Genomic DNA, 8913 nt, shown 5'->3' on the forward strand with positions numbered 1-8913 from the left:
CCCATCCTGTATGAGATAACGTTCACGGCAGGGCCTATGTACCCGATCCGTTTACCATCTTCCAAAATATCGAGTAAGACAACCATTCATTAATTCACCTAACCAAGCAATTTTTTGTTTATATTTTAATTTTTAATTTCACAAATTAAATGTAAATCACGCAAAACAAATAATACATGCTTTAAGGAAGTACAACTGAATCATTTAACCATTCTAGTATATTATCATGTATTTAAATCTGTACAATCAAACAATTAGTTAAACAGAACAAACAATAAATAAATAACCAGTTATGTCTCTATTAGTTACCTGTAATTATTCTAAAAAAAAATTTAATTACACAAAATATCATATTATTGATCATTAAACTTCAATTCTATAACAGAGAGTAAGGTGAGAGATTCTTATCCGAATCAGTATCCGAAATACCGAACTTTTTACTGCACCTACCGGCAGTCCCCGAATTTTTTAAATTTTCTTGCGGAGATTAAAATACACTTCACGTACCTAAAATAATCCCAAAAATTCAAAATCGGTGTTAAAATTTCTTTTTCGGCCAATTTTAGGGTTCCAGCATGGTGGCACTGCCGTCCGCGGCGGTGGTTTGCGTCGGCTTGACTGTTTTCGGCCAGTTTTATTCTCATCCCTGTGAGAAAATACGTTAGGAGACTTCAGTTGGCCAAAAAAAATAAAAAAATAAAAACCTACCGGTGGTTGGATTTTTTAGAACGATGACTCCGCCAGCTTACCTTTGCGGCTGGGTGTTTTTCTTCGGTCAACCTATAAAAAATAGAAGGGTGAAAAAATGGTGAAAAAATTGCACGAAACGGGAAACAGGAAGGGGCTCATCAGAGGTGGTTGTGGGTTTTGCCCGTGGCGGCTCAGTCGGGCTTTGCCCATGATTTTTATCTCACTCGTCATTTGTTTTTCTCTAATATGTCATAGGGGTACTCGAAATTGAATTCCGAGTGGGTAGGAGAATTTTTACCTTTTTTGGTAGTCGGAGGTGGCTCCGGTGCGACGGCAAGCAGCAGTCGACTCCCTTTTCTAGCGGCTGGTCCTTCTTCTCCGAATGGGGGCTAGCGTTTAGGGTTCGGGTTCTATATGATGCGAAATATTTATACTTATCTCGCATTAATCTGGACCGTTCATCACATTTAATCTCAACCGTTCAATCGCGCCTAAGACAGAAAGGAACCTGGTTCGTTCATCGCGTTTGATCTCAACTATTCAATCGCGCCTGAGTAGGAAAAGAATATGAATTGTTCATCACATTTGATCGCAATCGTCTGATCGTGTTTGAGGAGGGAACGAATCTGGGCTGTCAATGTGCATGAGAACACTTTTGGATCATCCGATCGCGGGGCATGTGGAATGCTAGTGTGGCCTCCCACGTGGCACCGAGTCAGCGTGCCGTGCCATGCAGCGCGCTCCGATTCATCGAAGATGTTGATTGGACAGTCCTACATGACAAAATTTTCTAAAATTGTGTTCTGACCCTTAATTTCTGATTTTTCTTTCAAAAACACACCTGAATTAAAAATTTCACCCATTTTTACTAAATTATTTTCAATCTCATTCCTAATTAATTTTTTTCCAAATAAAACAAAATTTGCATTAAATTAATTTATAAAATGTATTTTTTTTATACATCTTTAAATTAACAAAATTTATTTCTTACCAATTTTTTGAGCTTGGGTATTATACCTCTCCCCCCTAAAAGAAATTTAGTTCCTCAAATTTGTCACTCTCACTTAATCTAACAGTTAGCTATATTGGGCTCTGAAGTCTAATTCTAGCTCTCATGTAGCATCATCACTCTGTGTGTGATTCTGTCATAGGACCTTGACGAAGAAAATTTTCTAGTTGCGGTGCTCTTTCAGTCTATAATGCCCATTGGTACTTCCTTATATGACAGATCCTCCTGGAATGAAAGGGGTTCCTGGGCCAAGATGTGATAGGGATCCGTGTTGTACTTGCGTAGCATGGACACATGAGACACATTATAGACTCTTGATACTTCTGGAGGTAGTACCAGTTTGTATGTGGTGGTACCAATTTTGTCTAAGCTCTCAAATGACCTAATAAACCAGGGATTTAGTTTCTCGCTTTTACCAAACCTACTTATTCTCTTGAAATTGGTGACCTTGAGGAACATTCGATCACATTTCTCAAATTCTAAATCTCTCATGTAGGTGTTCACATAACTCTTCTGCATGCTCCAAGCCCTCTAGATGTACTTCTTAATCTTAGCTATTTTGGCTATAGTCTCCTCTACAATATCTTAACCGAACAATTTTATATCATCCACCTATTCCCAACAGATTAACAATCTGCATGGGCGGCCAAATGTGGTACTAAAAGACAGTTTTATTCCCATGACTTATTAAAAACTAGACCATAACTGAGAAGTGAACCTGGAGTCCCTATCGGATACTATTGTCACCGATACTCCATGTAACCTGACTATCTTCCATGTATACATTTTTGATAGCTTGTCCAAAAGGTCAGTCATCTTGATGACAAATAAGTGAGAAGACTTTGTGAGCCGGTCAATAATTATCCAAATGGTATCATCTCCTGAGTGTGCCCTAGGCAATCCTGTCATGAAATCCATTGTGATGTATTCCTACTTCTACTGCAGAATCGATAATGGCTGAAATAGGCCACCTGGGCGTTGACGCTATGCCTTGACCTGCTGATACAATAGACACTTGGAAACAAAGTCGACTATCTATCTTTTCATTCCATTCCACTAAAATCAGGGTCACATACTTTGATACATTTTAGTACTTCCAGGATGCATGACAAACATTGAACTATGAACCTCTATCATGATGTCCTTTTTCAGCTCACTGTCACATAGGACACACACCCTGTCCTGAAATCTGAGCAACCCATCGGTAGAGACTCGAAATTCAGAATTTATTCCTTATTTTACATCTTTCCTGAGAGCTGCTAGGGTGAATCGATTAATTGGACTTCCTTTATTCTCTGGATCAACTCATGTTGAACAGTCAGATAGACCAAACATATAACTCTCTTTTGGTCTAGAAGTCGTATCTGTTGTGCGGTCCTTATTATCCTTCATTTTCAAATCATTAGGTGAGCTAACACACTCGTATTTTTTCTGCTGAGTACTTCGGCTACCACATTGCCATTTCCCGGGTGATATAAAATATTGCAATCGTTGTCCTCAAGGAGTTCTATCCATCATCTTTGACGCATGTTGAGATTTTTTTGAGTGAATATATGCTTCAAGCTTTTGTGATCGATATTGATATTAAAAGTCTCCCTATACAAGTAATGGCGTCAAGTCTTCAAGGCGTGGATAATTGCAGTAAGTTCTAAATCGTGGGTGGGGTAGTTTTTCTCATGACTCTTCAACTATTTAAACTCAAAGGCTATGACCTTCTTATGCTGCATTAGAACATATCCCAACCACAAGTAGGAGGCATCACTGTAAACTGTGTATCCACTTGTCCCACTCGGCAAAACCAACACAGGTGCAGTAGTCAATCACTTCTTAAGTTCTGAAAAACTCCTTTGAAAGTTATCGTTCCACTCAAACTTGACGTTCTTCTTTGTGAGTCGGGCCAAAGGAGCAACTAGGCTAGAAAATTCTTCTACAAACCTACGGTAATAACCTGTCATTCCTATAAAGCTAGAAATCTCCTTAACCGATGTCAATTTTTTCCAACGAATCACTACTTCAACTTTTTTAGAGTTCACTGACACTTTATTCTTTGATATAATGTGCCATAAAAAGGTAGTCTACTCTAGCTAAAACCCACACTTACCCAACTTTGCATACAATTTTTTTTCTCTAAGAACCTACAAAACCTGAGTTAAATGGCTTGTGTGTTCCTCTCAACTTTTTGAATAGATCAGAATATCATCGGTAAATACAATGACAAACTAATATAGGAATTGTCTGAAAATTCTGTTCATCAAATCCATAAAAATGACTGGTGCGTTGGTCAGTGTAAATGGCATGAGCAGAAACTCCTAGTATCCGTACCTGGTTCGAAAAATTATTTTGGAAATGTTCTCTGCCTATATCTTTACCTGATGGTAAACTGAATGTATGTTTATTTTTTAGAAGACCTGGACACCCTGTAACTGATAAAAAAGGTCATCGATCTTAGGGAGGGAGTATTTGTTATTGATCATGACCCTATTCGGTCTCTTGTAGTCAATACATAACCTTAATGTCTCATCTCTCTTCCTTGCAAATGTGACTCTAGTACCCAATGGGGACACATTATATCAGATGAACCTACTATCCTGCAGTTTATTGATCTGTTTCATCAGCTCTTCCATCTCAACATGGCTTATGCAGTAAGGGACAATCGAGATAGACTGGGTGTCTGTCTGGAGATCTATGGTAAATTCAACTTCTCTATCAACTAGCAGTCCGAATAGTTCATCATGAAACATATTTGGGAAGTTTCGGACTATCGTAATCTCTCATATGCAAATTTCTTTCTTAGGTTTGCCTAACTAGAAAAAACAATTGAGTTAAAACACTATATAATCAAAAAATTACCATGAGGGAATAATGTTTAAAAAATTTATTAATTTATAAATGACTTTTCATTAGGAGGGTTGAATACAAGTTTCCTGTAAAAATAATATACGGTGGCGTGATACACCGCTAGCCAATTCATTCGTAAAATTACATCAAAGTCTTCCATGTCAATCTTTATTAAATCCACACTCAATTTCTTATATTCTATATTTATGATACAAGTTTTGTATATAACATATCTTAATAGTGTCATACTTCAAGGGGTAGATACAGACAATACAGAATCAAGTCTTTCAGGTAATACATTCAAGTTTGGAGCAAAAATATATGAGACAAATGAATGTGAGGCACCAGTATCAATCAAAATATGTGCAAGATAATTATAGATAGTGTACGTACTCTATATCACTTATGGGTTGGCTTATGTATCTTACTGAGTGAGGTTGTAAGCTCTTCCCTAGATAGGAGGTCTGGCCTGGTTATGATTCCTTGGGCATTCTCTAGCGTAGTGCTGGGCACTCCCATATATATGACAAGTATTGTTGAAGCGATAGCAGAGTCGGTCCCCATGATCCTTGCACAGTGCTGACAAGTCCTACCGTGTCTAATTACTAAAATATAAGGAGGAGCCTGAGTCACTAGCCTAGGTCTCTTATCTTGCTAAACAAATGCAGTGGATGCTGGTCTGTGGTATGAAACCAGGGGCCTGAGGTTCTCCACTGCTGTAGAAAAAATGCGAAGGTTCCTCTCCACTAGCTGTGTCTTGGCTAGAACAGCTGAGTAAGTATTAAACTCGAACACATATAACTGTTGTCTAATATAAGGATGGAGGCCCCACTCGAACTTTTTTGTCTTTCTACCCTCATCCATCATGCTCTCAAGGTAATACCGGCCCAACTTTAGGAACTTTCAGGCTTACTCTAACACAATCATATTACTCTGAACTAGGTGTGTAAACTCTATTTTTTTCAGATGTCGGAGATGCTATGGGAGGTACTCTGTATTGAAGGCCATCAGGAACTGTTCCCAAGTGACTGGAATGGATAGGGTGACCTGCTTGAGCTGCCCCCAGCGACCTGCCTCTCCCACTAACATATAGGTGGCAAGTATAACTCTCTGTTTAAGAACCACACTAAGAGTCGTGAAAGTCTTCTCTGTCTCAGCTAACTAGTACTTGACCTCTTCAAATGAGAATACCCCTACAAAAGTATATAAGTTTAGTCTTTTGTACCTCTCAATGTAGGCTGGATCCATCATGGGTGGAACTGGATCCCATGGAAGAGGGACTAGATTGTGCTGGGGAGGGATCAGATGACCCTGTGGTGGTATTAGATGATATGATAAAGGCACCAGATTATATTATAATAGTGTGGGGTGATGCGGTGGGGTCACTGGACCATACTGTGGTGGTGTCGGATGCTACTGTGGAGGAGCATAATTGTACCAGGGTGGTTCAAACTGTGGCAGTGGATGAGGGTCAGGTAGCTCCCTCCTTTCCTACTGAGCTTACTGAGCAGCGATGGGTCTCTCCAGCATTTCAAAAAATCAGTCAACATCCTCTCGAAGTGAACCTTTCCGGGCTGCTAAGTTTAGTGGGGGTCTTCCTCTCTTCATCTATTTGTATCTGCATTTCACAATGAATGATTGAGTGATAATTTATTTTTTGGTGTTTCCTTAAGTTTTTGTGTAATGAATGTTTCGAGAAACGCAACTTTGATACCAACTGTAAAGGTCTGGAACTTAAAAGAAAATAAAATTATAAATTAAATGCGAAAAATAAAATAATAAAGTTAGGATTTACATTCCTTACACAATAATTTAGAATACTTAATAGGGTTATGAGAATGTCCATTCTAAAAGAACAAACGAAAATCAAAGAATTAAACGACAAGTAAATAACTGAGTATCCTATGACGACATTCACTAGCTTTTGAAGAAGTCCGGGTGGTGAACTATTTACAACCATCTTGTTGCTTGGGATATAGATCTTGGTTCTCTTGATCTGAAATAGTTAATGAAAATGTGACCTAGACTAATCCAGTAAGAATATCATACTACTCATCAATACATAAATTGAAGATCGGTAAAAATCATAAAAATAACTAGTGAAGCTCTTAATTTAAGTAAAATCATTTATTGCATAGTTACTGTTGCAAGATTTCCGAAACCAACCTATAGAGACAATAACTCAAACAACATTATAATCTTATATTCAAGCGAGTAAGAACAACAATTTTTTATTTTTATTTGCTTACTGGTATCCATCGGGGTCCACAGAGATGTTCCACTACGCGTGAACAAATATCTAAATTTTGTCAGCTAACCAGTCATCCCCATACCCCATATGATATGAGCACCAAAAATACTATCTCTCGATACCTCATCCGGTATGTGAGTGAATCGGGTCGTCTCCATACCCCGTCCGGTATGAGCGCCAAAAATATCATCCATCGATACCCCGTCTGGTATGAGGTAACATTTATGGTAGAGTTCCCTATATACTCAATCCGTCCACTATCTCTCAGAATATTCAGTAAGACAACCATTCATTAATTCACTTAACAAAGCAATTTTCCATTTACATTTTAATTTCCAGTTTTACAAATTAGCCGTAAATCATGCAAGAAAAATAATACATACATCAATGAAGTACAAATGAATCATTTAACTATTCCAGTATAGTATCATGCATTTCAAGCTGTAAAATCAAACAATCAGTTAAACAGGACAAACAATAAATAACTAACCGGTTTCGACTCCATTAATTACCTGTAATTATTCTCGAAGTTTTTTAAATTATACAAAATACCATATTATCGATCATTAAACTTCAATTCCATAACAGGAGTAAGGTGAAGGATTCTTACCCGAATTAGTGTAAAAAATACTAAACTTTTTACTGCGCCTGTTGGCGATTTATGGGTTTCCTAAATTTTTGTACGGAGATTAAAATACGCTTCACATACCTAAAAATACATCAAAAATCTAAAATCGGTATTAAATTTCATTTTTCAACCAATTTTGGGATTTTGGCACGGCGGTACCGGCGACGACACCGCTGTCTGCGACGGTAGTTTGCCTCAACCTTACCATTTTCGGCCAGTTTTGGCCAGTTTTGACTAGTTTTATACCCATCCTTGCAAGAAAATACGCTAGGGGGCCTCGGTTGGCACAAAAAAAATCAAAAAATAGAAACTTACCAGCGGTGCGGTTGCTCTAGCGGCTCACCTTCGTGGCTGAATATTTTTCTTCGGTCACTTGTAGAAAATAGAATTGTGAATACAACAGTGGAAAAATTACATGAAATGGGAAAAGAGAAGGTGCTTATCAGAAGTGGTTGTAGGTTTTGCCACAATGGCTCTGTTGGACTTTGTCCGTAGTATCCGGCTTACCTGCCGTTTATTTTGCTCATATATGGCCAAAGGGGGTACTCGAAATCGAATTCTGAGCGGGTATCAAAATTTTTACCTTTTAGCTAGCTCCGGTGCAGCTGCAGATAACATTCGTCTCCCTTTTCCGGAGGCTGGTTCTTCTTCTTCGGCGGGGGACTGGCGGCTAGGGTTTGGGTTCTGTGTAATGCGAAATATTTATATCGATTTCGCATTAATCTGAACCGTTCATCGTGTTTAATTTTGACTGTTCGATCATGCTTAAGGAGGAAACGAATCTGAGTCATTCATGACGTTTGATCTCGATCGTCCGATCGTGCCTGAGGAGAAAACGAATATGAACAATTCATCGCATTTGATCGCGACTGTCTAATCGCGCATGGGGAGGGAATAGATCTCGGTCATCCACGCGCGCAGGAATGCTTCTGGGTCGTCCGATCGCGAGACATGCGGATTGCCAGCGTGGCCTCCCGTGTGACATCGAGTTAACATGTCTTGCCACACAGCACGCTCCGGTTTGTCGAGACTGTTTACTGGATAGTTCTACAAGGTAAAATTTTCCAAAATTGGGTTCTGACCTCCCAGTTTTTTATTTTTCTTTTAAAAACATCCACAGAATCTAATTTTTCACAATTTTTTACCAAAATTGTTTTCAATCTCATCCCTAATTTATTGTTATTCCAAATAAAATAAAAATTTTATTAAATTAATTTATAAAATGTATTTTATTTTATTTTTTTATATATATATCAAAATTAACAAAATTTATCACATATCAATTTTTGGAGTCCAGGTATGTAGCAGCCCCGGTAATTCAAAATGGAAATTATATTATAAATATTAAATGCGGAAGCGAGATCAAAATTTCGGTTAACATCCCTTACACGGAAACCAAAAACGTACTTAAAATATAAAAGATTAAACTAACTAAGAGAGAAACTCGAAAATAAAACTATGAGTATGACTACAGAGTCTCTAGGCATCCCCTTCGTC

Source organism: Carica papaya, chromosome 9, assembly GCF_054855325.1.
Source record: "Carica papaya isolate Zhongbai chromosome 9, ASM5485532v1, whole genome shotgun sequence".
Classification (NCBI taxonomy): Eukaryota; Viridiplantae; Streptophyta; class Magnoliopsida; order Brassicales; family Caricaceae; genus Carica; species Carica papaya.